Raw genomic sequence first — 8,769 nt, 5'->3', positions numbered from 1 at the left:
GTTCCTGCTTACTGATTACTGATTACTGATTACTGAACTGATTCCATAGTTCCTGCTTTGTGTACTGAACTGGATTTTTTTGTTTGTTGCTTTGTGCATGCAATTATCCACACGAGAACATAACATTCAAGATAGATGAGAGTAGCAGCAACCCTAATTACTTGGCATTTGTGATTTGGTATCAACAGGGAATTAGAGACATAACTGCTGTCCAGCTTTGTGAGGTATACTATATATATACACATTCTCCTACTTCTAAATTATTCTGCTGAATCAAGCAATTATCGTCAAGAGTAGTTGAAATTTGAGTCTTCAACATCTTACACTAATGCTACTATCCTATGTAATGAAATAGTGGTTATTGTTGTGACTCAAAAAATTATTTTTCATCATATATATTGCATTGGAATCACTAAATAGACACCCTCACAAAAACCAATACTGGAAACTCTTTATTGTGTTATATATATGTATGTAAGAATTAAGTTCCTAGTATATAACTAATATGTATAAAACATTATTGAACAATTAGTCAATAATATTTAAAAATGTTAGTTAAAAATATTGTATTAGACTATTAAACTAAAGGCGTTAAACTGTTGACTAAAAGTGTTAGCTAATATGAATTAAAATTGTTGACTCCTAGACTTTTTTCATTGTGGATGGTACTAGCAGCTAGTATTATTGATCATACATATAACTATTATGCAGACTGAGAATTTTGAGTGCAAGCTGCTAGATCGGAGCCATGGTGCAGTGTGGAGTAGCACCTGCGGCATTGATGGCATTGATTAGTTGATTAGTTGATTAGTGTTCATGAGAGCATGCATGTTCAATAACCATTATAGAGTTTCCATATCACATGCGTATTTGTTGTCTGCATAAGTTGTAAACTTGTAATATGAAATGAAATTTTGGCAAGAGACAACTTCTTTGGATGTTTGGTGCCATTGATTTATATGGCTCTGTTTGGTGATGTCCGTTTTAGATGCATGAACAGGAACCTTGGATGGTATTTTTCCGCAGAATGTATTTATATTTTTTTTATTTTATTATAAAACGGTTTTTTCGGTTCAACTACGGCCGAACCGGTTGAACCTATAAACTAGTGAACCAGTAGTTAGAGCGGTTCGATGACCGGTTCGATTTTCAGAACCTTGGTTATACTAGAGGATGGTAATGGTTTCGTTTTAGAACAGTCTCTGCATTTATCATTCAAAATAAGCAACAACCAAACCGAATACGAGGCACTCATTGCTGGTCTAAAGCTCGTAACTGATCTGGGTATCGCCAAAATAAAGGTATACTGTGATTCATTACTTGTCGTGCAACGGATAAACAATCTTTATAAAGTCAAAATCTATTGGCAAAATGCCTAGATTTTGTGAAAGGATTAATTTCAAAATTCTCTAAATGTGAAATCCATCACATACCTTGGGAAAACAATCACCGGGATGATATTTTGTCCAAACTTCCAAGCTCCCAGACACCCACTTCTTCCCTTTACCAATCTACATTACTCACTCCAAGTGTATCTCTAACCGAGGTTTTAAGTTTAATACAGGATGACGATTGGCGTCAGCCTTACATAGAATATATACAATTTGCAACTATCCCAAGCAGCATAGACGATATTAAGAAATTCAGCAGACAAGCATCTTTTTTTACTATATACAATAACTGTTTATATAGGCAAGGTTTCTCTCGACCTTTGTTAAAATGCCTTTCCAGGACAGAAGCAGACCTCACACTCGCCGAAGCCCATGAAGGCATATATGGCACACACATCGGCACCTGAAGCTTATCCTCGAAAATACTCCGTGCATGTTTCTTTTGACCGACATTACAAAAGGATTGCATCGCAAAGGTTAAAACATGCACAAAATGTCAGATGCACGAAACCATCACACATTTACCTGCCGAAGTTCTGCATAGTTCCGAGGTAACTTAGCCTTTCTATTAGTGGGGGCTTGATATACTCGGCCCCTTCCCGTTAGCTCCGGGACAGGTAAAATTGATGATATTTGCAATTGACTACTTTTTAAAGTGGATAGAAGCTCAGCCTCTGGAAAAAATTACATTTCAACAAATGATTTCTTTGGTAGCTAGTTTGCCGATAACAAGTTCACTTCTTTCTTGTAAAATTTGAAAATCAAACAACATTTTTCGTCGGTCGAGCACCCATAGACAAACGGCCTAGCAGAGTCTGCAAACAAGATCGTCTTACATGCCCTACGGAAAAAGCTCAACAAGGCTAAAGGCCTCTGGTCCGAACTAGTCCCAGAGATCATATGGGGGTACAACACCACTGTACATTCAACGACAGGGGAAATGCCATTCCGGTTGGTATATGGCTCTGAAGCAATGATCCCTGTGGAAGTCTCTCAATTTTCACTACGAGCTCAAATTGCCGACGCTGAATCATCGGCCGAATCAAGAAGACACGATCTTGACACAATTGAGGAAATTCAACTTTCAAAGGCAATCCATCACCGAGCTATGCAACAACGCATAGCTCGGCAATACAACAAACGACTTCATCCAAGATCATTCCATCTCCACGACTTGGTGTTGACGAAAATCGAACAGGACAAAAAACCTTCAAGCCATGGTAAATTAGTAGCAAAATGGGAAGGTCCTTTCCGCGTCATAGAAGTTCTCGGCAACAGAGCTTATTGCTTAGAGACACTTGCTGGTAATGCTCTGCCAAATATGTGGAACATTTCATCTCTAAAACTGTACTACAGTTAAAGTCAGGGACAGGCGAGTACTCTTTTTCCTACTCACAAGATTTTTCCCAAAAAATGGGTTTTGCTTAGAGAGGTTTTAACGAGGCTTGCCTACCTGCACCTTTGTAATAAAGGTGAATAAAACTATTATCATTTCTTACTTCACCTTTGTCAATTTTATAACTATGCAACGAACCAAACGACTTTCTTCATTCAAATCATTACCCAATTGGCCTAATACGCACCTAACAAACTTGGTGAATCAATTTAACCGAGCTATTCAACCAATGCATCCACAAATAGCACGAAGCTATCTAAATGATATCAATTTCAAACACTAACTAATATCTCTCTGAGATATATCAATCTATAAACAAACAATAAAGGCAAAATCATAATTAATACTCACACCCAAACTATGGGTATCAATCTAAATCAAACACTACTAGGAACAAAAGTACACGAATTATAAACAAGTAGGGCACTGTTCTGATAATTAAAGCCAAAATACTTTCTACAAGCCAATATACTGGCATAATAAGAAGAGTTTCAAAACAAAAGTTAAAGAATTACACCCCTTGATTCAAATTATCAGCACCGTCTTCCACAACTTCCTCATCCTCAACCAAGGATCGATCACGGACTATCTTGCTTGGATCCATTTGAGACAAATCCTAACCTGGTAATAAGAACTTCGCTTGTAGAATAGCTCGCTCAAAACCCTCAACGAAAGCGTCTAAGATCTCAGCTTGTTTTACTTTCTCCAGCTCTTTTGCCTTCACAGTAACTTCTATCATCTTCTCCTGCATGCTTGAAAGGTCAGCATCCCTTTTCTTCAATTGTTTAGCCTCTTTATCATACTTATCTTTCACAATAGTTAACTCTTTCTTCTTTTCCAATAGCTTAGCCTCAAGGTCGGCAATCACGTTTTTCTTGGTATTCAGCTCTTTGCTTAACTTATCCAACTCCTCAGACAAACCTGATGAATTCCTATGCCTTATCTCTTGGCTACGTCCCAGACTCACAACCCACAATCCAATCACCTACAAATAGAAAATATCCTCAATACAATAGACAGTAACAGAAAGCCACAAAGCAAGGTAGAACCTAATACCTGCATAAACTGAGCGACAGCAATATCCCCAACTTCCTCTGCCATTGCTTTATCTCTAGAGAACTGACCAAATTCATCAGTAATCATCATGTAGGGACAATCCTTACCCCAAAGAGATGACCCCTCCCCATCCTCATTAAAACCATGCAACCTTCTCTAATTATCTGCGAAACTAGTAAGATCCTCTAGAGGTATTCCCTTCTCCCCTTCAAAAAAACCCTCCGAACCATCGAGATCAACAACGTCCGACTTCCTCTTTTTTATAATAACTTTCCTTCGACCTTGCCGAGGATGATTAACCTCACCCTCCACCCCGGCTTTATCAGCTTTAGATGATGAACCTTCCTTCTTCAAGTTCTTACTTTTAAAACGAGCCCTTAAGGTTGAAGCAGAGACCCCTGGATATTTTCCCCCTGTTTAAAACAAATATGCCAAAATGTTAGGAACACAGGCACAACAAACCTTGCTTATTTCAAATCAAACACAAAACTTACTCAAATACTCAATTACTAAATTTCTATTATCCTCCCAAAGGAGAAGGTCAAACACCGAAATTAAGCTCGTCTTACCTATGACTTCAACCAGAAACTCAATAATACATTCATTCTCTGCACTAATACACTCAGGACCCAGAATATGATGAGGTTGAGAAGACCAAAACAAGGAAAAATTTTCCCCAAGATTTTCATCCAAGTAAAACGGGAAAAAATCCTCAGCACTCCTAAACTTTAAGTACATTTCTTTAAAGTCTTTGAAGGAAGGCTTATACAGTTTAAATACAGAAAACCTAGGGGTACTGTTGAGATTAACCCAACTACCTTTTCAGACCCCTTTCGCATGGAACAAGGAAAATAACAGTTCCAAAGACGGTTTACATTCCAGAAAATCAAGTAAATTTTCAAAACATCTCAAGAAGGCCCACCCATTAGGGTGAAGCTGAGATGGCGCACAGTTCAACTGTTTCAGAACAACGCATTCAAACCGTAAATGGCAGCTTCACATACAGTTGTTCTAGAACACAGCTATGCATAAAGAAAAACTCAAAATCCCTCCTCCTATGAAAGATACGATCTGACCTAGAACACGGCAATAGCTCCACACGGGTTCCAGACCCTCTCCTGACAATCTTAGCTACATCAATCTCACTCACACTTTCAGCATCCACAAACAAAGACACCCGTATCTTTGCATCATCACTAACCCAATTATACGAACCATCTTCCACTAAAGGTTGCTCCTTTCTTACTTTTTTTTCCCATTTCCCCCAGCAAAGAGAAACACGAAAGAGAAAAAACAAGTAAAATACACAGAGCGTACATCTTTTGCTCATTTTGCTCTTTTTAACACATTTAGATAGAGGGAAGAGGGATGGAAACCTGCCCACTCAAAATTAAATTCAACATGAAAAATTGCTTCAGTTCCAAACTCAAACCCCAACCGTCAGATCCAATAAAAACAAAATGTTTCTACTGTCATGAGTAAGCGCAATCGTCAAGTACACACTGCCCAAAAGAATGTCATTAATTAAATCTCCATCTTCATTTATATCAACATATAACCTGTTCTCAATTTTTGATAAAGCATTTAAGCTTGGGGGCTCCACACCCTTTACACTTGCCAAGTTATAGCTCAACCTGCTTCATCAAAATGACAACAAGTCAAACTTGGAGGCTATGATACGGCCGTTACAGTAAACATAATCAGCTTTACGAGCTATAACTCAGCCGAGCCGTTACAAAATTATTTCGTACGTTATAAATTGATTCTGCATTCAAATATGGTGCCATTCAATGAGAATAACTACCGAAAGTGTAACAGCTGATACTTGGCTATAAAAAGGTAAGACATTGTATCCTCAAGGGATAGAATGAATACATAATACTGACTTAAGTATCGGAGTGCCTTTGCAGGTACACTCCCCCCCCCTTTTTGATTCACTCTGTTTGTAACAAGGAATACCTCCGGACAAAGAACTTGGATCATTTTAACTTACAGCTCGGCGCTGGAGAAGAAAGTTCGGCAACGATTCCTCGGAAGCTGAAGTCAAGCCCAGGTATTCATTCAAGAATAGTTCTTATTTCTCTGATTCTGTTTTTTTAAGTTTCCTAGCCTTAGGGATGGTCCCTTTATCCAATATTTGCTTGTAGGCCTTGGGTATGAGTGTGATTAGGGGGTATAACTCTAGAATTTGCCTATTCGGGGAGTTTTAGCCAAAGGTAGCCATTTAAATGGTAGTTCCTTGCTTGGTAGATTAGGGTTTTGGCTCCCTATGTTTCCCTTGACATGGCATTTGTTAGCCACAATTACTTGCTTGACCTCCTCATCGTTGATGTACTCATGACAAATATTTTCGATATCTTGCATGCTCCAAACAGGCATGAAGCATGATGGTATGATGTTTTTGAAAATCTTTGTTCATCAGGCCATTGCTTAAGCAGAGACTAGCTACAAAGACTGTCAACCCGACAATTCCCAAGCAAGCATTATTGAATCAATCAAGGCATTTTTTAGTCAAATCATCATCTCGTTGGGTCACTCCCACCATATTGATGGGGTGCTTGGGCTTCATAGTCTTTGTTGTGAATTGCTCATGATACTTTTTGAAGGTTTACAAGTGATTTGAGAATGGGAGTTGAATCAAGAAAACACAAGTAATAATCAATTTTATAGATTATGCAACAAAACTGATAAATTAAGAGATTATTTTAGTTTTTGTCTCATTTTGTAATAGCAAAACAGTGCAAAAATGAAATTTGTAGAGAATATGGATAGAGAAGAGTAACATCACGATATATCCTGGTTTAGCCACGAAGTATAATGTGATCTACATTCAGTTTCTATTACAATCATCAATTCCAAGAGACTCACACTCTTGTAACACACCTAAGTTATCCTAAACTCAATAACTCCTAGGTGCTAACCCAACCTAGTTAAGGGAAACCAAGTACACTCTAAAGCTAACACACTTTCGAAATCAAACACTAAAACAAAGGATTAAAATAGCTTTTGTGTCATCAACTCTCGTTTCCTTTTGTATTTCTCAATATAAGTTTAATTATAGACAATAGAAAAATATGAACACACTCAAAAATAAGAAAAACAAAGACTGTGTGTATGATCTGAATTATGCACGAATTGGTTGCCTTCTTTCTTGAAGGAATTATCATATATAAAGCTTGAAATTTCATCTTCAATGTAGAAAACCTTTTTCTGTTGATCAAGCTAGCCATTGCACCTTTACTGCTCTACCCATTGGCATTGAGAAAAGAATGTCTCCTTTTTTTTTCTTCAATTTCAAGTGTAGTAGCTGTCCAATTATATGTGACATGAATTCTGTTGGTGTAGGAGCTTCCTCTAAGTTCTCCTTTCTTTGTTCCTTTGGAGGGACTTTGATTGTCTTCTTCTTCTCTTTGGGGAGCTTTTTATTAATCACTGTTCCACTTACTAAGGGGATGGCCTTATATTCTTTCCTAGGGTTTGGTATGGTGTCACTAGGGAAGGAATTGGTGGGTCTTTTCACCAATTACTTGGCCTTCTGTCCTACTTGCACCTTTAGGTTTCTTATCAAAGATTCTTGATTTTGAAATTTGCCTCTTCTTCTTGTATGAAAGCTTTAGTTTGTTGCATTAATGAGTTATTAACCTGAGAGGGTTTTTCAACTGTGAGTTCAAGAGGTGATTTTTTATGATTGGCTTGTTGATATGGATTTTTGAAATTTCTTGTCCTTGTTTATTCCAACCAAAATTACGGTAGTTTTTCCAGCCAGGATTATAAATTTTTTAAAATGGATCATTTTCTGCGCTTGAAGAATGTCCCATGAAGTTCACTTGCTCATTGTATGCATCACACCTTCCACTTGGATGTTCTCCTCTACGCATATCACATGAAGTTTGACATCTGATGGCTGCCACTTGATTCTGCTCGAATTATTTTGTGAGTGAATTTATTCGCCTGGACATCGCCTCATTTTTTGCTAGAAGGGCGTCTACGGTATCCAGTGCCATCATACCCTTTTTCATAGCCCTTTCGGATGAGTACATAAAATTGTTGGCCGCTACCATCTCTATCAATTCCAATACTTCTTCAGGCATTTTTCTATGTAGAAAACTCCCAGCCGATGAGTCATTTCACATATACTCTGTGTCAGAGCAGTAGTCTCTATTCTAGTGGAAATCTCTGCAACAGTTTTGGGGTAGCGCCTCTGTCTGTGATTTCTAGTAGACTCAACTAAGTCGCTGATCAGTTGCCATGCTTCATCTGCAGTTTTGTACTTTTTCAGAGAACCATTACTGGCACCTTCCAGTGTGGTCTTATCCTAGGGGTTCATGCCTTGAGTGAAGTAGCTGATCAGTACTAGTTTACCAATCATGTGATGGGGACATGCGTCCAGGAGATTGTTGAAGCGCTCCCAATATTCATAGAGAGTCTCTGATTCACCTTGAACAATGCAGGAGATCTCTTTTCTCAGTCTATCTGTGACTTCAGCTGGGAAGTATTTTTCCAAAAATTCTCTTCTGAGTGTATCCCAGTTGGTAATAGTTGCTTCAGGTTGGGAGTAGTACCACTCCATCGCCTTTCCCTCAAGAGAAAACGGGAAAGCGGTTAACAGGATAGAAGTTTCATCTGCACCATGACGCCTAACAGTAGAACAAGCTGTCTGGAAATTCCTAAGGTGCTTGATAGGCTCTTGAGCAGGTAAGCCATGAAACTTAGGCATCAAGTTGATCAGTGCGGTTTTTAGTTCAAAATCTGTAGCTGCAGTTGGGTGATGCACTTGGTATGGCTGCAGTGTAAAATCTGGGGCTCCTGCCTCCTGGAGAGTAATCCTCCTAGGTGCTGCCATGTTTCCTGCACGTAAATCAACTGGATCAGTAGTAAATGAGCTTGTCTCGCTCTCAGATGGCAGTTTAGATTCGCCCTCAGATG

The 8,769-nt window shown here is 38.5% G+C and overlaps 1 non-coding gene across 1 annotated transcript; it reads left to right on the top strand.

Moving 5' to 3' along the window:
* The first annotated feature begins 8,206 nt into the window (after window positions 1-8,206).
* Window positions 8,207-8,314, top strand: LOC148570166 (small nucleolar RNA R71). Its single transcript, XR_015908448.1, has one exon. It is a non-coding gene; the product is annotated as a small nucleolar RNA R71 (small nucleolar RNA).
* The last annotated feature ends 455 nt before the right edge of the window (window positions 8,315-8,769 follow it).

The sequence above is a fragment of the Arachis ipaensis genome, chromosome B3, assembly GCF_059453495.1.
Source record: "Arachis ipaensis isolate K30076 ecotype BB chromosome B3, ASM5945349v1, whole genome shotgun sequence".
Lineage (NCBI taxonomy): Eukaryota > Viridiplantae > Streptophyta > Magnoliopsida > Fabales > Fabaceae > Arachis > Arachis ipaensis.
Note: the sequence above shows the minus strand (reverse complement) of the source record. Positions and strands in the feature narration are given on the sequence as shown.